Source organism: Podarcis raffonei, chromosome 7 (genome assembly GCF_027172205.1).
Source record: "Podarcis raffonei isolate rPodRaf1 chromosome 7, rPodRaf1.pri, whole genome shotgun sequence".
In the NCBI taxonomy this organism is placed as follows: Eukaryota; Metazoa; Chordata; class Lepidosauria; order Squamata; family Lacertidae; genus Podarcis; species Podarcis raffonei.
In genome coordinates this window covers 75417844-75445369 of record NC_070608.1, presented here as the reverse complement: position 1 = coordinate 75445369, position 27526 = coordinate 75417844, and positions in this window count along the sequence as shown.

Here is a 27526-nt window from a genome sequence, read left to right as displayed (position 1 = left end):
AGGGGGCTTAAGTGTCGGAGTCTAGAGATGTGTAGGAGTGTAGGAGTCTAGAGATGTCTAGAGTGATACAGTTCAGGAGCAGTTTTACCATGTGATGAGCAAGCCTCAATGATCCGCTGAACTAAGCTTTCAAATATACTTGCTCTTTCTTTTCTAATAATATAATAATAATAATAATAAATTTTATTTATATCCCGCCCTCCCCAGCCAAAGCCGGGCTCAGAGCGGCTAACATCAAATATATAATACATTAACATAAAATCAGACAATCAATTAAAATACATCCTCAAATCAGATCAGGATCAGAATAAAATCCAATCGGATGGCAACCAGCAGATTAGGGTTGGGGACCTTAAATGCTCACCAGGCCCAACTGTTTGTGCTGAACTTATATGGGCCTGTGAGAAAAATTGGGAGGCCACTTTCATGCAAGTTCTTATGAAAGGGGAGAGGGAGTCAGACTGAACCCTGGCCAAAGGCCTGGCGGAACAGCTCTGTCTTGCAGGCCCTGCGGAAAGATGTCAAGTCCCGCAGGGCCCTAGTCTCTTGTGACAGAGCGTTCCACCAGATTGGAGCCACAGCCGAAAAAGCCCTGGCTCTAGTTGAGGCCAGCCTAACCTCTCTGTGGCCTGGGACCTTCAAGATGTTTTTATTTGAAGACCGTAAGTTCCTCTGTGGGACATACCAGGAGAGGCGGTCCCGTAGGTACGAGGGTCCTAGGCCGTATAGGGCTTTAAAGGTTAAAACCAGCACCTTGAACCTGATCCTGTACCCCACCGGGAGCCAGTGCTGCTGGTATAGCACCGGGTGAATGTGATCTCGCAGCGAGGACCCCATAAGGAGTCTTGCCGCGGCATTCTGCACCCCCTGGAGTTTCTGGGTCAGTCTCAAGGGCAGCCGCACGTAGAGCGAGTTACAATAATCCAGTCTGGAGGTGACCGTCACGTGGATCACAGCGGCTAGGTCAGGGCGAGAGAGGTAAGGAGCCAACTGCTTAGCTTGGCGGAGATGAAAAAATGCCGCCTTTGTTGTAGCTGCACTCTGCACCTCCATGGAAAGGGAGGTGTCGAAGATTACACCCAAACTCTTAACAGACGGTGCTGGCACTAATTGCACCCCTGCAAGAGATGGGAGTTCTTACCAAATTAGTGCCTCCCTCAGTGCCGTGGGTTTGTTGACTGGAAAAGCAAGGGTAGCTTTCAACCAGATGTTGTTTAACCTCCAGTGCCCATGGCCAAGCCTTGTGAGGAACAGTTGAAGGAGCTGGATATGTACAGCCTGGAAGAGAGGAGATATGGTAGCCATCTTTAAGTATCTCAAGGGTTGTCACATAGAAGAGGGAACAAGCTTGTCTTCTCCTGCTCTGGAAAGTAGGACTCAAACCAATGGCTTCAAGTTACAAGAAAGGAGATTCTGACTAATCATAAATAAAAACTTTCTGACAGTAAGAGCTGTTTGACAGTGGAACAGTCTCCCTCGGAAGGTTGTGGACTCTCCTTTCTTGGAGGTTTTTGAGCAGAGGTTGGATGGCCATCTGTCATGGATGCATTAGCTGAGATTCCTGCATTGCAGGGGGTTGGACTAGATGACCCTTGGGTCCCTTCCAACTCTACAATTCTGTGATTCTATGACCTTCAGTCAGGATGGCCAGTGGTGGTTGTGCTTCACCAGCTGCTGGAAGGTACCACAATGGTTACTACAACGCTAAGTCCTAAAAATCAAACTACATTATACGGGATAAGGTTATTTAATATACACTGCTTTCTAGTGACTCCTCGAACACCAAGCCATTCTAGCATTTTGAAAATGAACTCAACTTTTGGCTAATTTGAGGAAGCATCTTTATCCTTTCAAGAAAAAATAAAAAAACCCAGCTGCCACCAAATTGGAAACAGACACATACTAAGGTAAACTATGTGTTTAGCTCAGTGTTGTCGATTCTAACTAGCAGTGACTCTCCTGGAGAAAGCTATCAGAACTGCGAATTGCGAGGGACCCAGCCTGGAATACAGTGCACATAAAGCACATGCTCTGCTGTTTACTTTCATGACTATGCTGGAGGTTAACTATAGTCTAAGCCAGGAATGAAGAACCTAGGTACACCATCATCTGCACATCAAGGCATGCATAATTATTCATTTTCTTGCTTTTATACCCTGCTGTTCCTGCAACATGGCAGGAAGAAGAAGAAGAGTTTGGATTTGATATCCCGCCTTTCACTCCCTTTAAGGAGTCTCAAAGCGGCTAACATTCTCCTTTCCCTTCCTCCCCCACAACAAACACTCTGTGAGGTGAGTGGGGCTGAGAGACTTCAAGGAAGTGTGACTGGCCCAAGGTCACCCAGCAGCTGCATGTGGAGGAGCGGAGACACGAACCCGGTTCCCCAGATTACAAGACTACAGCTCTTAACCACTATACCACACTGGCACCCAAGTTGATGCACCTATGGTTCCCAGGTGGCCACCCATCCATGCACTGACCAGACTTAGACCTTCAGCGAGCTGTTGGCTTCATGTGCCTCTTCAAGCCAATAGGGCTTCTGCAAGCTATGTCTTAGATTGCAACCTGTGGGTTTTGCACATTCAGAATGCAATCAGTTTTCTGCTATGCAACCTAATCTGTTATACCCACCAACTACTTATGCGCCACACCTGCTTTTAAGCACTTCAAAAACAGGTGTCAAGAAGCCGGAAATAGGCCCAATGTGTGATCTTGCGGACCAGCAGATGTCCTCGTAAGAGCTTCTTAATGCTTGTTATAATAAGTGACTCAAAGTTCACATTAACACAGTATATGGAATGCAATTTATCAGGTTGAAAGTAAATTGCATTCAGTGGTTGAGGTTTGAAGTGCTGTCGGACTGGCAATCGCAAAACTATTGCTGCGAGAGTATGTGTCTGTTTTCAGATGTTGCTATTTTATGTTTAATTGTCTTGTTTTCATGGTGATGTGTTTGCTGCTCTGGGCTCTTTGGGAGGAAGGGTGGGATAGATATCCAATAATAATAAATAAAATAAATATGGATTATCCAGCTCATTGATTCTAGTTCTAGGACGCATATTGTAGGCTTTGCTGAGATCCACTCCAATCTGGGTTTTGTTCTGGCCATTGGACTGAGTTGCTCCTGCTCGCCCTGATGAATGACCTTCGTAGAGAGAAGGACTAGGGCAGTGTTATCTTGCTCTGCCTTCTTAATCTCTCATCAGGTTTTAATATCATTGACCATGGTATCCTCCTGAACCGGCTCTGGGCAATGGGAATTAGGGGCACTGTACTAAAGTGGTTCTGGCCCGACATCCAGGAACAAGTCCAGAGAGTAGCATTGGGAGAGGGCCTTCTCGGTAGTGGCACCCACCCTGTGGAATGCTCTCCCACCAGATGTCAAGGAAATGAGTAACTATATAGCCTTTAGAAGACATCTGAAGGCAGCCCTGTTTAGGGAAGCTTTTCACCCCCTGCCAGTTACTTTATCTCCAGTGGTATTTAATATCTATATGAAGCTGTTGGGACCAGTCATTATGAGTTTGGGAGCAAGCTGCCACCAGTGCTGTGATGACACTCAGCTCTATTTCTGCATCAGGACAGGCTGTGCAGACCTGCATTGGTGCAGTGGTGTGACAGATAAGTGAAAATAAGATGAGCTTGAATCATAGTCAGATGGCAGCACTGTGGGTGAATGGTTCCTGTGTCCAAGAAATCGGTCAAATGCCTGACCTGAACAGGCTTGCATTCATTTTGAAGGAGCCCATGAGCAGTCTAGGATTGCTTCTGAATCCAACTTTGTCACTGGAGGTAGATAGGTAGCATAGGAGCCAACTCCTAGGGGCCATAGGCGCTTCGGCCCCCACAACAAAGTATTTGAGGGGGGCAGGCCCCCACAAAGTTGATGTGCATTCCTATTCAAATGGCGTGTGTGCACTGTGTTATAGGATCAGTTATGTGGGGCAGGGCTTACCTGGGCCCCCACAATATTTTATTCAAGTTGGCACCCCTGCTAGGTAGCCTCAGTGGCTAGAAGCTCCTTTTATCAGCTTCACCTGGTGTGACAGATACAACAGTTTCTGGACAAGGGCAGCTTAAGCACAGTAGTCAAGGCACTGATGATTACAGTCGATCAGCAACTTATGTGCATTTAACTTGTGAGAATTCAATTTCATCGCTTGGCTGAAAAACAAGCAATAAACAAGCAACAAAGCAATAAAAAGGGTTGGAGCAGGCAACAGGGCAGAAAAAGTTGACAATCCCACCTGCCATTGCTCTCACCTTGGGAGAGCGTTAAGAGGTGCAGTGAAAGTGTGTTTTGACTATACATGATTATGGCTTTATCCCCAGAGCATAACCCTTCATAAGTTGAGATTCTACCACACTGCATTGAATTCTATGTGCTGGTTCCCTTGCACTTGATATGGAAGCTATAGTCAGTATGGGATGCTACAGCATGGTTGCTGGCAAAATATAACATCTGGTATTGAACATTGTCTGTCATTTTATACTGCAGGTATAAATCAAGCCATGGTGATAGTTGGCAATGATACACTTGTTTTAAAAACAATGCTAAATATATTTTTCACCAATTATCATTCACTTTGTGGAACCATCCAAAAACTGTCATTGATTGGTGAATATGAAGACACAGAGAGCGTCACTGTGGGACACCTGCTGAGGTCCATATTTCACCTGGTGGCCCAGTGCTGACCACCAGAACTTGAACCATTGCCACCCACTCTTTCCATCTGGTCCAGAAGGAGATGGTGACTAATTGGAATGAGGAGGAGCTATATCCTCACAGCCAACTAAATGGTTGCATCTGGACCAGGTATGGGGAGATGCACATTGCAATCAAATCCCTCACACAGGTTCCACACACCTCTCCGTGAAATATAATGGCGTACTCAAAGCTATGCAGCAGCCAAATCAATCATTCCTTTTCTTTTAAAAAATGTGGAGATGAAAAGCTCAGACCACGTCTTATGTATGGCCTACATGAGAAGTGAATTCCTGGGGAAGAAGAAGACATCAAAGAATTCACCCCCATCCCCCTAAAAACCTTGCCCACTATGTTACCCAAGTGAGCAACAATTGCTTTATTTAAGTTACTGAATCCATTAAGACAGAGAAGAGTGTTCTGAAAGCTTTCACACAACTATCCTGGAACAGCTACTTCAATGAAAATTGATACTTTTGTGGATAAAAGTAAGTCTGATTGAGTTCAATGGGATTTGCTTTCAGCTACCTGTGGACAGGGACGTGGGTGGCGCTGTGGGTTAAACCACAGAGCCTAGGACTTGCCAATCAGAAGGTCGGCAGTTTGAATCCCCACGACGGGGTGAGCTCCCATTGCTCGGTCCCTGCTCCTGCCAACCTAGCAGTTCAAAAGCACATCAAAGTGCAAGTAGATAAATAGGTACCACTCCGGCAGGAAAGTAAACGGCGTTTCCGTGCGCTGCTCTGGTTGGCCAGAAGCAGCTTAGTCATGCTGGCCACATGACCCGGAAGCTGTATGCCGGCTCCTTCGGCCAATAAAGCGAGATGAGCACCGCAACCCCAGAGTCGGTCACGACTGAACCTAATGGTCAGAGGTCCCCTTTACCTTTACCTTTACCTGTGGACAGAACTACAGCCCTAGATTGTTTCAGATGACTTGGGCTGCCTAAGCAAGGCATATGGATGCAAATGAGGTGCTAGAGTGTTGAATGTTGTGTGCATGGGCAAATTTTCTTATACACCAAGGATCACATTTAAATTGTGCCCCAGGAACAGGCACTCCAACTGATCCATGTGGGAATGCAATTCCATACATTACAACAGCTAAGGAGAGTCCCCGCCACCCTGTGGCTATTTTCAGCAGTAATCACACTATTGCAGGAATATTTGAATTGGCCCGTTGTGAGAAAAGGAGCTAAATCATGGTAGGGGTTCACTAAACTGGAAAAAAACACCAAAACTCTATGTTTTACAAAGTGTATATTCTAGGCTTGCATAAGATAAAAAGATGCAGTATCCTGCTAATTGCCCTTGAATTTATGAGTTAATCATCAGCCTTGAATGGTTGATGTGTTACAACAGATAACATGGAATCGTGTTCCTTTCATATTTGATTAAAGTGTGATATAATTAGTTTATTTTTTAAAAAAAAGTGACTGGGAAACAGTTGAGAGGAGAGGTAAACGGAGTCCACCCATTATTAAAATTTTGATAGCGTTTGCTTGATGGCTTAATCAAGCACATCAAAAAAACAACATCAGAAAAAAAATCATAAGCATTTGTTAAAGGACCTTATCATGAAAGTTGTTTTTCATGTCCTTGTGACAAATATGAAAGCTGAGATTCCCAGAGAGCACCCTCCCTTCTTTCAAGCAGATGACCTCCCTTGAAAGAAGACCAAGAAAATCACAGATTGATCTCAGCAATAAACTCTCTTACCATCTGCCCCAAATCTCCTTGTGTCTAATGAGTTGTCTCAATGTCCTTTTCGTAGCTTTGATTTGCTGTGTGGGCTTAGCTTTGTTACAACATGCAGCTCAGCTTGCTGTTCATCAATATCCTGAGCGTATTTTTTGCACTGTTCATAACCTCGGATGCCTTTGTTGTCTGAAGACATGAAGGAAGTCATCAAGAAGAGCATTAATTCAGGTCCCTTTGTGGTTCTATTCCAAACAAATTTGGAAACTACTATAGCCATATTAATTCTGCAATACGGTTTTTATATCTGCTTTCTATCAGCCATAGCTTTTTTCAAAAGAATACTGGGAACTTTAGCTTGCTAAGCATTCAATACATTTTATTTTAGCAAACTCCATACCCTTCCTCAAAGAACCACATTTCCCAGAGATCCCTGGGCAGATTAAAAGTATAAATTTGCTCTCAATGTGATTCGGATATTTGTTTGTTTGTCCTGACAGTACCAAACTATCGAAGGCTTTTCACCAAAGGCAGACTAAACATCTTTCCTTCTGCAGTGTTGGATGGCAGTTTGAGAGGAGCTCCCCACCAGGACAGACTTTGCTTGTGTGCTCAAGACATCGATTCCATAAAACGTATTTTGTTGCACTGTGCAAAATATGAACAAGCCAGGGCTGAACTGATACTACCCTTGTTGGTACTTTTCGTGGGAAAATCAGAGGCTCACTATGTCAGGTTCCTGTTGGAAGACCGGACAAATGCTAGAACATTAGCAGTGGCAAAGTTTTTATTGGTGGTTGCAAGAACCAATGATCCCTATATTCTGAACAAAATGCTTGTTTAACCTGGAGGTAGGCTGTATGAATTGTGTATTGCTTTGTAACGATTTGTTGGGTCTCTGGACCGTAATAAAGATTGTTGTTGTTGTTTGTTTGTTTGTTTGTTTGCATGCCACCACTGCTAAGCAAGGAGGCCTGCCTACCTGCACCACTGTTAGCAACCAAATAAAGCCTTGGGGAACACAATGGCAAAAGCAAAGGTGAGTTTCCCAAGCAACTGGTGGAGCAATAGTAGAAGACAGTTTTTCAAAAAAGATTATAAAGTAGTAATTGACTAGATTATGAGCTGGTTGCTATCTGCACTTCTTTGCAATGTTAAGTCATTTAACCCATAGTCATGTTTCCCTACGGTGATGACTCCTCTCATAAGCAATGACTTGCACTTATACACATTCTAAACGGATTTACAGTGGTACCTCAGGTTACAGACGCTTCAGGTTACAGACTCCGCTAATAGTACCTCGGGTTAAGAACTTTGCTTCAGGATGAGAATAGAAATTGGGCGGCAGCGGGAGGCCCAATTAGCTAAAGTGGTGCTACAGGTTAAGAACAGTTTCAGGTTAAGAACGGACCTCCGGAACAAATTAAGTTCTTAACCCGAGGTACCACTGAATATTTTGCCATAGTATAAAGCAACATTTTGCTGGTGAGTTCAGTGCGAGCTCTTCTGCAGTTAACTTCGGAGTGAAGTGAAATATATCAGTCACGCTGGGACACTTATTCTGAGTTGGCTATGCCTCGATCAGTCTGGTTATTCAAATGCCATTCAATGTCTGGATGATAATAAGAACTTGTCTTCTGCAAGCGAGGTCATCACTCCTATGCATTTTGAACAAACAAGAAAGAATTGAGTAGAATAAACAAGCACCAGAGATTTGCCTGGTGGAATGGAAAACCCACCACCAAGGAGCTTAGATTGTGGCAATGGGTGTCTGTGTTAATTTAAGGCAAAATAATTAATTTAAGAGGTGTTTTATGAGCAAGTCAATTTCCTTTTAACTCCATAGTAGAAAAGGCAATTGTGGTACTAGGGGAAAATGTGTTCCGTCTTGAGAACTGTGTGTCACATATACCTTTTCTTAAGTTAGTTTCAGAATAGCCCTTATTTGGGCTGAACGACCAAATGCAACTTGATGGTTTCTTGGCTATTTTTATAACTTGCCCATAGAAATTGAGAGAGTTCTAGTAGAGTTCCAGCACAATTCCAGTCTAAACAGCCTCCCAATAGCTTTTGGCACTCCAGTGTATATGGGAAGTATTTAGACATATCTGTCAGAGATTTCACTACTTCATCTGTTGCATTTGTGAACTAAGACTCCTTATTATTTGCATTTATAACTCAGCTTATTAGCAGGCAGGCTCCTACACTTCTTAACTTCTTCAAGTTTTGATCCTTTTGATCATGCTGTGTGAACTAAGACATTTGTTTGGCCCAAACTACCCAGTAATCTTCATGACTAAGCAGAGATTCAATTCAAATTATTATTATTATTATTATTATTATTATTATTATTATTATTATTATTATTTAACACAGCACATAATCTCAAGGTGACATCTTACAAATTAATAATATGTGGTTGTTTCTACCTTGAACAGAACTGATGGACTAATAACACCGTTCTCTAAATTTTTGAGTGTTACTTCTGACACTTCAGAATCTTATGGACTCTGATGTCTGCTTCCCAACTGGAGTCAGTGGGAAGGCAGATGTTCTGAATGGTGTATGACCAGCACAGATGGAACCATCTGTTTCAAGTTGTGTTTAGAAGTAGCCATCAATCAGATGATAGCTTGTTGAGCCACTATTTTAAAAAATGGATTTTAAAGGTTCAACTGGCCAGGATTTGCTGGGAAAGATCCTTGCCAATTATTTACTCCCCTCTATGATCAGTTCCTCGAAAGCTTGTACTTAAGGAATGAATACAGAAGCCAAAAGCAAAAAAACCCCGCCACAACCACTGAGGAGATTTCACCCCTCCCATATCCAAGAATCTGCTGATGTTCTCTGCTGATTCTTCAGAGAGGAGGGGCGGTTTCTGCTCTCTACTTATTCCGCTCCAGCCTCACATCAAAGGGTCGGAGAGAGAGAGACTGAGTGTTAGAGAGAGATCGTGTGCATAGATAAGGTTGCTGCTAAGAGCAGCTGCAGACACTCAGTGCAGTTCAGCTTTTCGTTTAGACCTCATTTAGTTCTGTATGTAGTTGTGTATTATAGTTGTAGATAGAATAAAGAAGATATTCTACAGAGCTGCTCTCCGAGTCGTTTATACTCTGCTATACTTTGCTGTGTGACGACTGTCTTCTTGTGGGAGTGAATCCAGTGCTCACAACTCTAAGCTGTGAGTCCACAGCACTTAGACCTGTTCCTCTGCAGAAGGTGGTCTCTGGAAGTGCTACCCAGCTCGCCTAGCCCAGTCGGGGCTGAATGGATGAGTCCAGTTGGTGACACTGGCTCAAGGGCGATGCTGACAACCACCAACCTTTATATCAATTCAAGTTGTGTGTTAAAAACCAAAATCTTAGTTGTGATATAGAAATATGCATGGGGTGGGGATCAAAATGCTTTTATTGGGGGGGGATCCCATTTTGGAGTCAGTTAAAGTGAAGCCTTACATCTGAAATGCACTTATTGTTCTCAACACTGAGTAACATTTTTTGGATATAAAAGTTGCAGGGAACCCTTCACATGCCAGGTTTCTGTCCGTGTGGTGGCTGATAAAGGTAAATGTGTCCAGGGTCAAAAAGCATGTTAAAGGCAAGAAAATATTTAATAAAAAACAATAAAAAGGAGACTGCGACAGCCAAGTAGAAGCCTGAGACTATTGGGAGTCATCTTTTTCATCCAAAATGCAGTAAGCAATAACATAGGCTTGCAATATTCCCCAAAGTGAACATCTGGACAAAGTTGTTGAGCTCCCCCCGCTTCCCTTACATTTTGCCGATTGAGCAAGAATCTGCCTGGACACCATTTTGCAGCCTGATTCTTGGATATAGCCGTAGATAACATGTTCCAAATACCAGTCTGCTGAGATGCAAAGTTAGAAAATCTGCATTGGTATCATAGGGATAAATAGATTTATATACACAAACTGAAGTTTGTTGTTTTTGTTTTTTGCAGGGAGGAGACTTTCTCAAGCATACAGTGGTACCTCGGTTGAAGAACAGCCCTGTTTACGAACTATTTGGTTTACGAATGCTGCAAAACTGGAAATAGTGTCCTGGTTTGCGAACTTTATCTTGGTCTAAGAACGGAATCTGAACAGTGGAAGGGCACCGGCAGCAGGAGGCCTCATTAGGGAAAGCACGCCTTGGTTTAAGAATGGTTTCGGTTTAAGAACGGACTTCTGGAATGGATTAAGTTCATAAATCTGTTGCAAATTAACTGGCTGAAAGGAAAATACCACGTTGCATGAGAAGAACAAAGGAACATTAATTGTCTTTGCTGGCCAGACAGACAGGCTCAGTGGATTAACATCCCAAAACTGAGTACCCTCCCAAAGAAGGGGGCTTCCTAATATATTTTTCCTTATCTATTAAGAATATACATATGCATGGAGTACCTTCCAATCATTTGGGACAACGCCCTACTATGATTCCATATAAGGACTCTGGTTAATTGCATATTAATTAATTAAGCAAGCAAACAATGGACTCTCTGAGCACCTTCATGCAGCATGTGGGCCTCTTCTATATTATGCATACACTTTGGTATGTGGTAACAAGATAAGGCCGTCCCTGGTATCTTAAGGACAGTCTCCTGATACAATGAGGCAACTTTTTGGTGCAAGATTAGCTACAGGTCTCTAATTGCCACAAACCGAGGTACCACTATACTAGACTTCTGGAACAAATTAAGTACTTAACCTGAGGTACCACTATACAGTGGTACCTCAGGTTCAGTACTTAATTTGTTCCAGAAGTCCGTACTTAACGAGAAACTGTTCTTAACCTGAAGCACCACTTTAGCTAATGGGGCCTCCTGCTGTAGCCGCACCACTAGAGCACGATTTCTGTTCTCATCCTGAACAAAGTTCTTAACCTAAAGCTCTATTTCTGGGTTAGTGGAGTCTGTAACCTGAAGCGTATATAACCTGAAGCGTTTGTAACCCGAGGTACCACTGTATTGTCTTTTTTACAAAACTTTATTGTTAGTTTTTTTGAATTGGATTTTGCCTGCAACCCCTTATTATAACTACAGGTACTGTTTGCATTTAGAGATTTTAGGATAAGATCAAGGGTTTCACAGTTTTGTGAAAGTAATCAGTATAGGGCCCACAGCAGTGGAATACAGGATTATGCTTCCAAACATTAATTTAGCTACTTCTGAATTTATCTGGTTGAATTAGCTGCTTTACAACTAGTCAAAATGACTTAAATTTGATCACAATTTTGCACAGTGCCTGCTAATTTCAATGAGGCTCGCACAAGAGAACTTCCTGGTAGATTGAGCCTTGGATGCACGTAAGAGCTGCATTCATTTCTCTGATCAGTGATCTGCAGCAAGCAAAAGTTGCTGAAGTGCCATTTGCTGACCCCATACAGGCAGCAAACGCTGCAAAATAAATGGTTAATTATATTCGTATTAGTGTCTCCAACCTTGCAGGGCAATTTTCGTCATGTAATTAATATTTAACATGATAGCCTAGGGTTAGCTACATCAAATTCACAGGGAAACAAATGTGAACTGGCATTTATTAATCTGCCAGCTGATCTCTAATGAATATCTTTTAAAGCATTTTGCCACATAACTATCACATGCATAATCGCCTTGCCTAGCTGTTCTGCATTAACCCAACTTCCTTAATAAGGAAACATAGACAGATGCCCCAAATCCTTTGATCCTGCAGCAAGACTCCAAAGCATGAATGGAACACATCCTTCCCTGTTCATGTTCCCATGTGCCAACTCTGCATGCAAAAGTGAGCCTAGAGTTTCTCCTTCCATTGAAGTTACTGGGAAACCCACATACACAGAAATCAGCTGGGCTAACTTGCAGAGAATCGGGATTTGTGTTATTGCTTTTCTGTCAGACCTAACCAGTGCTTTTTTTTTTCTAGAAAAAGAGGTGCCAGTCTTCACCACGGAGTTGTTACAGTAAGGGCCATATTTTTTAACAACAACAAAAAAGGTGCTGGTACTGTGTACTCGTGAGTACCCCCTGGGGGGGAAAGCACTGCACTTAGCAGAATTTGTTTAAATGAACTGAATGTATTTACCCCCTTTCTTACAAGGTTGTTAGCAAGGAAAGCCTAATTGTGAAAGAGGCAGATGCACTGTCTGCTGTGGGGTGCACCTCCTTATATTCCCATCATCTGAGCATAATTTCAGCAACAAAGAGAGTGTAAATGCCCCGTTACCTGCACGACCTTAATAAGCAACCCAGGAATGACACTGCTACAATAAATGAAGGCTTCCCAGCAAGAGCAGCTACTTCCAATCATATAAGAATTGCTCCAGCATCAAATGATTTATTTATTTGTATATGTTTATGGTAAAGGTAAAGGGACCCCTGACCATTAGGTCCAGTCCTGGCCAACTCTGGGGTTGCGGCGCTCATCTCACTTTACTGGCCAAGGGAGCTGGCATACAGGTCATGTGGCATGACTAAGCCACTTCTGGAGAACCAGAGCAGCACACGGAAACGCCGTTTACCTTCCCACCAGAGCGGTACCTATTTATCTACTTGCACTTTGTGCTTTCGAACTGCTAGGTTGGCAGGAGCAGGGACCGAGCAACAGGAACTCACCCATTGCAGGGATTCGAACCACCAACCTTCTGATCAGCAAGTCCTAGGCTCTGTAGTTTAACCCACAGCGCCACCCGCGTCCCATGTTTGTGGTAGCCAAGGACATAATTGGCTCTACTTATAGTAAAAGCAAGTTCAGCATGTTCAAAAGACACATTTTCGGCTCTTCCCTCAATCAAGGCACTCCTTATGGTAACTTCATTGATCTGACTATCTATATCTATATCTATATCTATATCTATCTATCTATCTATCTATCTATCTATCTATCTATCTATCATCTATCTATCTATCTAGCTATATCTAATCTATCATCATCATCATCTCTTATCATCACTTCTTTTTCTGGAGAAAAGGGGAGAGGATTTGTGAAGATTTGAATGTTTCTTTCTGCTTGAGAAAGTTGAGTAGAAAGGTGGAAAAGAAGGGAGGCACTCCAGAGGGATCCCTCGGACTATTTGTGAGGGGTTTTTGTTGTTTTTTTACCTGGCAAAGAAAATCAGACTGGGGGAAATGGAGAGAAAGATGGGAGCGGGTCAGATAGTTTAGAACAGGAACGTCCAACTCCCAAGAGACTGCGATCTACTCCCAGTATTAAAAAAACTGGCAGTGAATTACACATTGTCATTGGAGGAATGTGGGGGGGGGGTGGAAGGGGAAGATTGCCCAGAGTTGTTGAGCTTTTTTAGGGGGGAGAGGCCAGAGTTGTTGATCGATGCAGCGATAAAGCCAACTAACGTATCCACAATCCTCGGCAGCAGACTACAAACGATCGCCCATTTGACACTATGGAAGGACAGACTGACAGGGGCAGTGGGTGGATACATTCATTTTACTTCTTTTTTATAATCCCATGATTGACAGGGATCACCCAGGGATCTACCTGTTGATCACGGTTGACCGGTTGGACATTGCTCGTTTAGAAGAAGAGGAGAGGGAGAGCAAGAGAGCACCAGTCTTCTGTTGCACCAGTGCAGCTGGTTAGCCATCGTTGAGGGAGTGCCAAACTTTGGCTTCTCATGGTGCACCATATTACTTGAGTCCACACCCACCTTGCCATAGATTTCTACTGAGAGGGTGGGTGAACCTATGAGTCTCCAGTTGTTGTAGTACTCCAACACTCTCCCAAGGGAGAGATTGTCAACACACACACTGGAAACACTGGCATGGAACCTCCTGAAATTGATACCCAATCTTCCCTCATTCATTATTAAACAGAAGAACACTGTATCATCATCAGTTCCTGGAGGCAGTGATTGGTTGGATGTGGGCCAATGAACTAAAGCTGAATTCTGGGGAGATAAGAGTCTCCTATAATTATTGCCTTTTTCCTAGACTTTCTCAATAGAACTCATTTTCTGGAAGAGCTCTGATCATCTATCTATAGTTCCCTGGGTACCTACTAGGGCATTCTGCTATCCAGACATTGACACAAAGCTACACCCACCTTGCTCCTTTGTATTAGAAAATAACAGCACCACCACATTTCTGCTGAACAATCAGCAGCCTGCCTTCCAGTAGATTAGAACCAGGGTATCTTTGAGAAACAGGGACGTGGGTGGCACTGTGGTGTAAACCACTGAGCCTAGAACTTGCCAATCGGAAGGTCGGCGGTTCGAATCACCGTGATGGAGTGAGCTCCTGATGTTCGGTCCCTGCTCCTGCCAACCTAGCAGTTCGAAAGCACGTCAAAGTGCAAGTAGATAAATAGGTACCGCTCCGGTGGGAAGGTAAACAGTGTTTGTGTGCACTGCTCTGGTTCGCCAGAAGCGGCTTAGTCATGCTGGCCACATGACCTGGAAGCTGTCTGCGGACAAATGCCGGCTCCCTCGGCCTATAGAGTGAGATGAGCGCGCAACCCCAGAGTTGTCTGCGACTGGACCTAATGGCCATGGGGTACCTTTACCTTTACCTTTTTATCTTTGGGAAATGGTTCCCCTATCAGAAATGAGCTAAATTCCCACCAGAAATTCTGTGTTCCAGGAGGGCTTATTTTCTGATCAAGAAGCAGTCTGCAGATTTGCAGAGAGGCACTTGGCCTCAGCAAGTGTGATAAGTTTATGCCAGATGGGCAAAGGCATTGTGTCACCTCATCCACTCGATCTTGCAAACCTCTCTTCATTCCCCCACCTCCATTTCTTATTAGCTGCCCAATCTTTTTTTAACCATTTGCCTGAATAATGCAGAGGGCTGCCTTAAAATTATCCATGACTGCGTCTATGGATAGACAGATATTTCTCCATATGGAATCCTCAAAGGGACTCACACTCAAAAAGCACTCCTATCAAAGAAAAGATTGCATCTGCTCAAATCCTTAAATGTGAGCCACATCTAAACCAGTTGAGACAAATAAAAAAGAAACACCTGAAAAACAAAGCTTGAGTAACAAAGACCCAAAACCTGAATTCACAACCTGATGAGCTAAATCAATGTCATTCAGGTGAGCAGGGTTCATAAATTTGAAATGTCACCCATCTAGCATGGGTCCACATCCAATCCCCCCCCCCAGCCTTATACAGGAAGGTGTTACAAATAAAATATTTTCCAGCAGGTCTCTTTAATGAGAAGCAATTGTTCTAAAGGAATTGTTTACTCATTAAAATGACTGACAGTACTCCCAAACGAAGCAAACCTCCCATTTCTTTGACACTTGAAGTTGTGTGGGAAGCTCCTAATTTAGCAGCAAGGTGAAATATGTGTCCCACATATTGCTTGAGTTTAAGTTTTGGTAGACAGTGCATGGCGCGATTATCAGGCCAGCATAACGTGCACCAGCAGGTTGCTTAAAGCAACCTAAATAAGTGTTTCCAATAATTGAAGGGGCTATTTTTACAGCAAGTGTTGCGTTATGTGGAATGTGTGCCCTTTGGGTGCGCAATTACCTATGCATTCTGAACCATTAAGCACGAGGTGCACGCCTTTCCTGCAGAAAATAGGGATCCCAGCTGGATATTTTCCATGCATCTAGAAGTCCATTAACTGCAATTAGCACCCCCCCACACACACACATTATAGAGCACTCTACAAATAGTACGGCATACTATCACACAAAGCTAGAACATGGTTTGTTATGTGCAGCTATAAAACTTTAACAAAACAACAACAACAGCAACACCTTACTGGATCAAATCAGACTAGATCAGATCAAGACTCAGACCATGGCTCTCCAGATGCCATTTGAAGCAAAGAGTGGCAGTGACTTCTATTGGCAAAACCTATTTGGTGTTTCGCAACTTTCTGACTAGTTGCAGGACCTTAGCCAGACCTAGCAGAGTACACACAGAATCCACGGAAGCAATTGGTGACTTGGCTGCAGACAGGATAGACGAAGCAGGAACCAGGAACTTGTAGTTAGGTGTTTATTATATACAGTGGACTATTTACAGGAACAGAACACGGATCTTTTGCTAGCTCTCTCTGACACGACGCACAACTCCTACACTCACTGACACACAGAACTCTGAACCTCTGAACTAATGCATTCCAGTTAGTAGGCCATTAATTATCATTCCTTTGAGAGAGCTTGACCAATCAGGGAGCGGTCTCCATGTCTCTGTTATCACCAGGCAGACTTACTCCTTCAATTGCCTTCTGGCTGTCTGCCAAACCTTAATTGACTCTGTGTGAGTAGCTGCACGTACACAGTTTCCCAACAATTTCTGATGTGTTAGTTGCTATATTGCCTCCTAGTTTCTGTGGACAGAACTGCCTGAACTTTCCCTTTAACATCCCTAATGAAAGTGTGGATTGGATGTGAGTTTAGCTGGCTGAACAGACATACAGCCCAATGTGTGTTCAAACCTGCTCTTTGCCCTCAGCACTTGCTAATCAGAGATATGCCGCTTTTGAGGGTCACAGATGTTGACCAACCTGCCCATCATGAACTTGCCTAATTCTGTTTAAAACAACAACCAAAGCTAGGGGCCATGACAACATATATTGTGGTGTCCCATTCAAATACCTGAAGAAATACTTCTGTCTTTCCGTCAGTGCTGATGAATGTCACTGAACAACCTCCCAAGTTCTTGCAGAGTTGTAAACAAAGTGATAACCACAGAATCTCAAATGTTTTGGTTTTTTTAAAGCATTAGTCAACTAGTCCTCAAATTGTGATATATACACACAGCTCTCTCTTCAGAGGCCACCTCCATTCATATAAATTGAGCAAGTGAATCTGGATTGGCTTTCTGTGTCAAATTGAATGGAGAGTCCACATGAGCCAAAGCTCTATGTGTATATTAGAGCACACATGGGATTTGGGGTTGGGGTGAAAGTATCTATCCAACATTGCAGAAAAATAGGGAAATGGAGAATGAAGGAAAGGAAAAGTCCAGAGCGTGCCCCCTAAGGAGAAATGGAAAAACACAGTTTCCAAATATGAAAAGCTCTGTGCAAGTGTCCAAAGGCGGATTTTGGGGCCCCTGTGCAATGCCAAAATTTGGCACCCCGCCGCCTCTCATGCACTGTTCTACAGCTTTGTTGTGGCGCCCCCAGTGTAGTAACACTCATCATGCTACCCTAAAGCCTCTGATGTGTCATAATACAACTCAGCCAGAAATGTGGGCAGTCACATTCTTGCTCAGGAATGGTTGCTTGCTTCAGAATATTGATGGAAATCGTTATTTGTCTCTAACCTGCTGTGGGGCCTTCTCTTACAATTTCTTACATGGAATTTTGGGGAATTCAACCATTGCCAGATTGGGGTCAATTTTTCCATGAGCCCCAAATTTGTGACAGGACAAATACTTGAAATAATTAGGTGAAAGAAACAGATTAGCAAATCCTTATACTGTATAAACAAATTCTGTGACTGTTTCCTTCCCTGAAGTTCCCTTTTCCTTCCATTTTCTTGTTGCTATGGAAACCTTAGAGATTGTCTTTTCATAATAGGCGTCTTACATTTTGTGCCTGTATTTGTCACTCAGCAAACAATCTACATTTACCAATATCTGACAGGAGTGTGTAATAAAGATGCATGCGTTTTTGTGGGGGGAGGGGTGGAATCCAAAGAACTATATTATGTAGTAAAAATTGGGACAAATGTCAACATAAGTTTAACTTATGATTGACCTGAATACCAGGGTTGTAATTATTTGACCTGAATACCAAAGTTGTGATTATTCAACCAAAGACATATAGACACAAATATTGCTAATGGCTAACATCCCAATTAGGACATGGGTGGCGCTGTGGTCTAAACCACTGAGCCTAGGGTTTGCTGACCAGAAGGTCAGCGGTTTGAATTCCCACGACGGGGTGAGCTCTTGTCGCTCGGTCCCTGCTCCTGCCAACCTAACAGTTCGAAAGCACACCAGTGCAAGTAGATAAACAAGTACCTCTCTGGCGGGAAGGTAAACAGCGTTTCTGTGTGCTGCTCTGGTTCACCAGAAGCGGCTTAGTCATGCTGGCCACATGACCCAGAAGCTGTCTGCGGACAAACATGGCTCCCTCGGCCAGTAAAGTGAGAAGAGTGCCGCAACCCCAGGGTCGTCCATGACTGGACTTAATGGTCATGGGTCCCTTTACCTTTACCTAACATCCCAATTACATTAAGCTCAGGGAGCCCAGCTGCCTGCCTATCTGGACATAGTCAGTCTAACTTCTGTTGTCTATGCACTGGTAAGCTCTAGGTTAGATTTCTACATGTTATACATAGGGCTGCCTCTGAAGACAGTTCAGAAACTTCAGCTTCTTCAGAATTCAGTAACCAGGTTGTTCACCGGGGCAAGGCAAGATGCTTTGAGCATATTACACAGATCCTGGCACATCTGCACTGGCTGCCAATTAGCTTCCAGGTCCAATTCAAAGTGCTGGTTTTGACCTATAAAACCTTAAATGGCTCAGGACTGCAATACCTCTAGGACTGCCTCTCCTCATATAAACCAACCTCCATGTGCCTCCTCCACAAGAGCTCCAGAGGGTGGCAACACGAGAATTTGCCTTTTCTGCAGCAGCTCCTATTTGTGGAATTCTCTCCCCAGGGAGGCTAATCTGGAGTTAGCCTTCATTATACATCTTTAGATGCCAGGTGAAATCATTCCTCTTCAACCAAGCTTTGGGCTGATTAATATTTACAGCTTTTGTGTTTGTGGGAAATGGGGTGTGTTATTTTGTTTTTGTTTTAACTATTTATTTTGGACTTTTATCCTGCATTTTTATCTTGTGAACCGCCCTGACATCTTTGGATGAAGGGCAATATACCCTGTAACCTCGGGTTACAGATGCTTCAGGTTACAGACGTGTCAGGTTACATACTCCGCTAACCCGGAAATAGTACCTCAGGTTAAGAACTTTGCTTCAGGATGAGAACAGAAATTGTGCAGTGGTGGCATGGCGGCGGCAGCAGGAGGCCCTATTAGATAAAGTGGCACCTCATGTTAAGAACAGTTTCAGGTTAAGAACAGACCTCCAGAACGAATTAAGTTCTTAACCTGAGGTACCACTGTAATTAATAATGTAATAACATAATAATGCATCAAGCTAAAATATAGACTCAAAGGGTGAAACAGCTGCCTCCGTGGTTACCAGTAAGTGTCATAAGCTTCCTGCACAATCTCTTATACAGTTGGCACATGTTTTCAATTGCAATATTTGCACCCACATCCAAATGCAAAAATGATTGCACAGGTAGCTAGTGATACTTCTCCACAACATCCAGAGTTGCTAAGAGGACATCAGGCCATCCTCACTGAATTAATTCACATGAGGTGGCAATAGAGAACCAGTTCAGACATAACAATCTAGGTCTAATAAATCACGGTGTATTAGATTCAGTGATAATAGCTACTGTGGTCCCTCCACACTACCCAGCTGCACCTGACGTCTGAACCAGGAAACTGTGGTTTAAACTCAGTGTACACATTGGGATATCAGCCTAATTAGATGGTTATTTTGGGACAGGCAGAGAGTCAAAAAGGTGCATACACCTTACCAACATGCTTTGCAGAAAAGATATCTCCAGAGGACTCAAGATGATGAACTGAGCTATATCGTGCAATAAAATGAAAGGGAGGGAAGAAGGGAGAGAGGGAGAAAGAAAGATTAGGGTTGCTTGACCCCAACCTGACAATCAAACAAGTTTTCAGCTTAAACGCTCAACATTCTCCATTCTTCCACCACATGAAATCTTTCCCCTCCTGTGTATTGATCAACATATATAGCTATTCAGTTAAGGACTTCGGCAGCGCTGTTCCTAATGAGAGCCCACTCTTTTATGCCACACTTACATTCCTTCAGTGGCCCATTCTTCCCCAGACCCTTAGTGTGCACCAGAATCAGGTTCATAGTGGGAGTCAAGTGCATTCTAGGAAGAACAGTTAATCTCTCACTTACGGTATGTCTGGCATTATTGGCAACAACTGAGATGCTGCATTGACACTATGAGGAGAAAATACCTTACCTGAACCACACATATCCCCCTCCATTCACAACTACGCTCTGTGGAAAGTCTTTCAAACAAGTAGCTGTAAAATATAACACTTTAATACGTTGTGTGTAAAAAAAAGGTAAAATGTAATGGACCCCTGGACTGTTAAGTCTAGTCAAAGGCGACTATGGGGTGTGGCCCTCATCTCTGCATTCAGGATGAGGGAGCTGGCATTTGTCCACAGGCAGCTTTCTGGGTCATGTGGTCAGCATGACTAAACCGCTTCTGATAGAAGCCAGAGCACACAAAAATGCCATTTACCTTCCCACTGCAGCGGTACCTATTGATCTACTTGCACTGGCGTGCTTTCGAACTGCTAGGTTGGCAGGTGCAGGGACCGAGCAACGGGAACTCACCACCGTTGAGCAGATTTGAACCGCCGACCTTCTGACTGGCAAGTCAAAGAGGCTCAGTGGTTTAGACCACAGAGCCACCCTCTCCCTCACCTTACCTTGTGTGTACAGTGCTTTAGTTCAGCACTTTCTTTCATATTTGCATTCCTACGCAATCGTGCTTCTCCATCTTCATTTTCTATATAGCCGTCAAGTGACTTTCTTCCTTGAAACCTCCATTTCAGCACACACACCCCAAGCTATACCCAACAACCAGCCTGGTGGCAATAAAATAGCATGTGTAGGTAAAGTGGAAGCATAATTGCCGTAATAAAAGGAACCCCTCCCACCCCAGCTATTTAACTTTTTTTAAGGTTGTGGTTTGACTTCAAGTTGTTTGCTTTTAGCCAATTAAAGTTAATAGCAGCCTTCCTACTGGGCATGGGAATCGTCACATTATGGTTTCCCCCTCCCTTCTCTCCAGTTGGCAGTCCAGCATATGCCAGTGAAAATACTTCTCTCAGATGACACTCCAGAGTAAACACACCAACTGTGAGCAGCAGGCCTGAAATGATATACTGGTGCGTTTTATTTAGTTGTTAAGCTGACTGATTATGCCTCGTATGCCAGGTTTTCTTTTTATCACAAGCGAGTCGGCCAGAGGCAGAGCAGTGTCAATCGGCATCTTATTGGAAGTTCATCCTTAGAGGCTTCATTATTGATGGGAACCAATGATTAGGAGCCATCGAGTTGCTCTTCTCAGTTTCACGTTTACAACAAAAGCCATGCTGCTCCATAGTACCTCTTTTGTAGGAACATAGCTCTCAAAGGATATTGAAGATAGTGGCATATTTGGCAGTTTGCCTTTATATAACACTAATTGACTCAACGTTCCTAACAAATAAGGTTAGGGGCAACAAGACCTATATGATATCTATTGATTTTCCCACAGTGCTTAGCAGCAGGACCTCTAAAGCTACAATACTATACAGTCGTACCTCGGAAGTGGAATGGAATCCATTCCAGAAGTCGTTTGACTTCCAAAACGTCCGGAAACCAAAGTGCGGCTTCTGATTGGCTGCAGGAAGCTCCTGCAGCCATTCGGAAGCTGCGGAAGCCCCGTTAGATGTTCAGCTTCCAAAAATAGTTTGCAAACTGGAACACTCACTTCCGGGTTTGCGGTGTTTGGGAGCCAAAATGTTTGAGAACTAAGCTGTTCAAAAACTAAGGTACGACTGTAGTTACTTACCTGGGAGTAAGCCCCATTTAATTCATTAAAGCAATGACAAACCTAGACAGCATCTTAAAAAGCAGAATCACCTTGCAGACAAAGGTCCGTATAGTTAAAGCTATGGTTTTCCCAGTAGTGATGTATGGCAGTGAGAGCTGGACCATAAAGAAGGCTGATCGCCGAAGAATTGATGCTTTTGAATTATGGTGCTGGAGGAGACTCTTGAGAGTCCCATGGACTGCAAGAAGATCAAACCTATCCATTCTTAAGGAAATCAGCCCTGAGTGAAAAGACAGATCCTGAAGCTGAGGCTCCAATACTCATGAGGCCACCTCATGAGAAGAGAAGACTCTCTGGAAAAGACCCTGATGTTGGGAAAGATGGAGGGCACAAGGAGAAGGGGACAGCAGAAGACAGAATGGTTAGACAGTGTTCTCGAAGCTACCAACATGAGTTTGACCAAACTGTGGGAGGCAATGGGTGACAGGAGTGCCTGGCATGCTCTGGTCCATGGGGTCATGAAGAGTCGGACACAACTGAATGACTAAACAACAACAACAGCAAACTCACTGGGGACTTCCGGGTTGGCGCCATTGTTTAATGGCAGATTCCCTCCGAGCTCCGGAGGGAATCGGCTCCGTAGCGTCTGGGTCTGGCCGCTGCGGCGAAGCGGGGACCCTTAAAATCACAGGCGCGGATGCCTGTGAACACAGAGACTCGGCGGGCACCATTTGCGCCCCCCCAATCCGCGACGGAGCCTTTTTAAAGGCTTCGGAACGGAGGCAGGGTGAGGCGTGGTGCTGAGAGTACTCCCTCGCCTACGGAGTGAAGCCGCAAGCCATTGACAGAGAGCGCCAACTTCTTCCAAGATCGACTGGACTTTAAAATACTAACCCGTGAGTAATACGGAGATTGGGACTTAAAAAAAAAAAAATTAATTTTGAATTTGGAACGAGCGGGAAGGGGCTAAAAAGGAAGTCACCCCCCCCTCTTTGTAAACAAGTTAAAGCAAAGGACTGGGTAACCAAGGTCGAGAGAACCTGTTTTCTAGTGAAAAGATCTTGATTTCACGGTTTTGACACTATAAGGATTTACTGGAGGATAAAAAGAATTTGGGGACTGGAATTTCACCCCCCCCCCGAGACCCGGGAACGCCCCAAGAGAAAGTCTGCTGCATGGAAGATTTTGACAGCTGTCAAGAGAGCTGCTAGTCAGCTAGTTGCCAGCTGGAAAAAGAGAACATTGTTTCTGCTGTTTTTGTTGGTTCATCTGGTATAACTTTGTTGAAAACAACGAGGGCTGATACAAAATAACTGGACTTTTGGTTTCGAGCTGAAAGGAACATTAAGGAACTAAAATCCCCCTAGAGGGGTAATAGGGATACTACACTACAAAAATGACTGGAGTATGTAAATTCCAAGCAGAACTGGACAGAGCGCTCGTTCTCTTGGGAAATTTGAAAGATGAATACAATGTTATGTCTACAAAGATATCACTACTACACTGGTCAGTAAACAACAGTTTTGAGCTGGATAAAGATTTGAAACAGGAAGCCTACTCAACTGAACAAATAAATGAAACTGAAAGTGCAGAAATGATGGAGCAAGGTGTTGTTTTTGAAGAAAATGAAGGAGAAGCAGGAGACGTGCAGGAGCTAAAGGAGAGTTACAATATGAGGCCTGACATGATGATAAAAAAGGATAATAAAAATTGGATGTGGAAAGCCTGGTCTGAATGGGAGCCTGGAAAATGGAGAGATCTCCCTTGGAGGAGATCTGAAGACCTGAGGATTATAAATCTGCGGAAGGTGAAAGCTGGAGCCTTGGGGACATCTGGATCTGTAAGAAATTTGAAACAAAAGTTGGAGCCCCCCATAGGCTTTGCTTTTAAGTATGGAAGACTGGCTGGAAGCAACAAGGACTCTGCTGGTCCGGAGCCCCTTCGAGACTTGGGGTTTAACATTAAGGACCATCAAAGAGACCGGCAGAAAGGAACTGAGAGAGATAAAAGGGCCTCAGATGTGAGGTCTCCAGGTTAAATAAATAACACAAAGACTGATGGACATTGGCCGGGGATTGGAACCGGGAAAAGGGTAAAAGGGGTGGAGGTTGGGAATCCAAAGGGCACATAAGGATAATTTGTTTTCTTTTTTTACTTTTAATTAGTGGTAAGGAAACTGGGTAAATCGTGGAAGGGAAATTTTGGTCGACTTTGGGAAAAAGGTCTAAGAATAGCTAATGAGGTATAAGTATTGATGTGTGTTTTAAATAAGGTAAAATTGGTTTCTTCTTTTTTAAATTAATTGAAAATAAGATTGTTAAAAATAAATGGAGGAAATGGAAAAAAGGAAGTAAAGTAAAAAATGGTATGTTAGAATAAATGTATAAGTTAAGGTAAAGAAATAAGTTAAGGACTTGCTGAACTGACAACTTAAATTGGAATACAAGAAGGGGAGGTGTGAGGAAGTCTGAGAAATAAGGTTAAGAACGATAACTTTATGTGTTTTTTCTATTTTTCTTTTGTTGTTTAATTTTGTTATGTATTTTTGTATTTTTCTTTTGTTCTGTTTATTTTTTGTTCTGGTTTGTTTTTTGAAAATGCTAATAAATATTATTTAAAAAAAAACAACAACAGCAAACTCACTGGTCTTCTGAGTGGGCATGTACAGGATTGTGCCGCAAACTATGAAAGCCTAGAAAATGAGATGCAGTTTGCGTACCTTGAAGAGATTACAATCACCAAGAATCTTGTCAGCTACAGAGAAACCATGAATCAAATCTTCTGTCGGCCATGGATTGTCCTCCTGAGTCAGCTTAGCTTCTCCAATAATACAGTGAGTTGGTGTGTTTTCCTCCCAGGAAAAATGCCTGCCTCACAGATTATTGTAAAGATCAATGAGGACTGACTGCAGCAGAGTAGCAATGGGCTGCTTCCATACTAGGGCAGAAGTTGGCCATTAGCTAAAGAGAGCTCAGAGCATGTTCTTCAGATGTGCTTGGAGTCCACCTTCAAGCCTGAACTGTCAAACAATATTTAGCAGTCCATTCTGTGTTGTTGTTTTTCTACTAGACTCTGGACCACTGCCAACTAGTGCTATTTCAAAATCTGCCTTCTACTTCTTCAAAAGTTTTCTTTTGCTGCAAAAGAGGGTTTGTGTTTTTTTCTGCTTCTTTTTGGATAGAAACAGTAGTACAGGAAGACATTTATCTAATGCTTTGCAGCCTCCTGACATCATGGTCTGAAAAAAGCCCAGTTTGTTAATCTTGTTAATATTTTCAAAATTCTTTTCTCTTGAACATTTGCATGGAAGCAGCAAATACCCAATTTATTTTCAGATTGAGCCTTTGATCAGAGTTGCCTCCAGAGTTTTGCCACCTGAAGGAAAATAGCCAATGGTGCCCCTTCCTCAAAGTCAGGGTACATGGTACCCAAAACCAGTCTAGTTATTTTAACACCTTAGGCAGAAAATCCCACAAACATCTTGCCCTATCCTTGACAATAATAATAAACAACAACTTATTCCCTTGGAATGTGGTAGACTCTCTCATTGGAGGTTTTTAAGCAGAGGTTCGATGGCCATCTGTCATGGATGCTTCAGCTGAGATTCCTGAATTGCAAGGATTAGATGACCCTCAATGTCCCTTCCAACTCTACAATTCTATGATGTCTGAGGTGGCTGCTTCATTTTGCAGTAGGGCTGGTCCTGCCTGAGTTTTGATTAAATCTGCTGAAAAGACTGGAGAAAGATAATGCTGAAATTCCTCCACTGTTTTTACTGGTTAGGATCCCCCATATTTGGGGGGCATCATTATGAGTAAGAGAATGTTGGACCTGTTTTTAAAAGACTTCTTTCTATTATTAGATTTGACCTACAATCATTCAAGCACTTATGAGGAACAAAGCCTCACTCAACACAGTACAGTGGTACCTCGGGTTACATACGCTTCAGGTTACATACGCTTCAGGTTACAGACTCCGCTAACCCAGAAATATTAGCCTGCAGAGATTATCCTTGCTTAGAAGAAAATGGATAACTTCTAAAGGATAAGACCTTTAGAGGCCTAAGCACTTAAAAGATTTTGGTGCCCCATACATATCTAATTCAAAATATAAACAATAATAAACCGTAAAATAAAATTTTATCTTTTGAAATGAAACAAAACCTACATTAAAATGGAAAACAATGATGATTTTTTTGTATACTGTGGTACCTCGGTTTACAAACACCTCGGGTTACAAACACTTTGGGTTACAGACTCCGCTAACCCGGAAGTAGTACCTCAGGTTAAGAACTTTACCTCAGGATTAGAACAGAAAGCGCACATCGGCGGCGCGGCGGCGCAGCAGGAGGCCCCATTAGCTAAAGTGGTCCTTCAGGTTAAGAACAGTTTCAGGTTAATAACGGACCTCCGGAACGAATTAAATACTTAACCTGAGGTACCACTGTATTTCTTACTTCTGAGTAAACAAGCACTGTTGGCTCTGTAACGAGTGGTGAACATTCAACAACAATAGGTCACACTGACATACTGTAGTCGACAAAGCCCCAGGATGAAAGCCCCTGGGGCAACATCTCATGAAGAAAGAAAAAACTGCCACTAGCTTGTGTGTAAAGCATAAAAAGAATTAAGAAACCAAGTGGTATTTCTTGTTCCAGGGAAGGATATATCACATCATTACTGGGAAGGTTTTTTTGGTTTGTTTGTTTTTTTTAATTTCTTTCACAGTTTCTTTCCACAGAAACCTAACACTAAATCTCTTAATGCAAGTTGCAGAAACGTCAAACTCTGATAATAAGTAATTGTGTGCAATATGACTTTACCCTCAGTTGCTGGCAGTTGCTGAAAAATAAAAAATAAAAATGAAGGGGAAATGAGAGGCTGTCATTAGCTTCTTGAAATTGCTTAATTCAGTCAGTTTTTGGATGCCCACCTAATGATGCTGAATTCAAGCAGTGGTGCTCTTAGGGCTGGGCCTCAAGGATCGAGTCCTCCCTAGGTTGGGTGGAGGCAAATAACCACCCAGAGAGTTACTGGTGATGGTTTCTGGAGCAAACAGGTTCTGCATCAGTACCTGATTCAGCATGGGATTCTGTTTAATTTTCACTGGAATTTCTGTTTGAACAGGGACACAGATCCATCTCAGATTTGCTGTAGGGTAGATTGGATAGCAACTAAGAAAAATGGACCCTCAAAAGCTGGCAGCCAAATGGCAGACTCCTCAAGTGCCCCGATTTAATCGGGACACCCCAAATTTACAGAAGCTGCCCCAGCTTCTGATCCCAATCTGGGATGCCCATATTCTCTCAGAGACCACTCCAGACCACATCACATCTCCCAGCACAGTGGGGCCTAGGGCGACCTCCCTGAGACCACTCTAGGCATTGCGGCATCTCCTGGCACAGACATCCTGGGGTAACCTTCCTGAGTCTGCTCTAGGCATTAAGGCATCTTCCGGTTCTGTGGGGCCTGTGACAACCTCCCCAAGGCCACTCTAGGCCACAAGAGCAGGAGGCCAAAGACAGAGAAGGGAAGAGAGGGGAGGGAA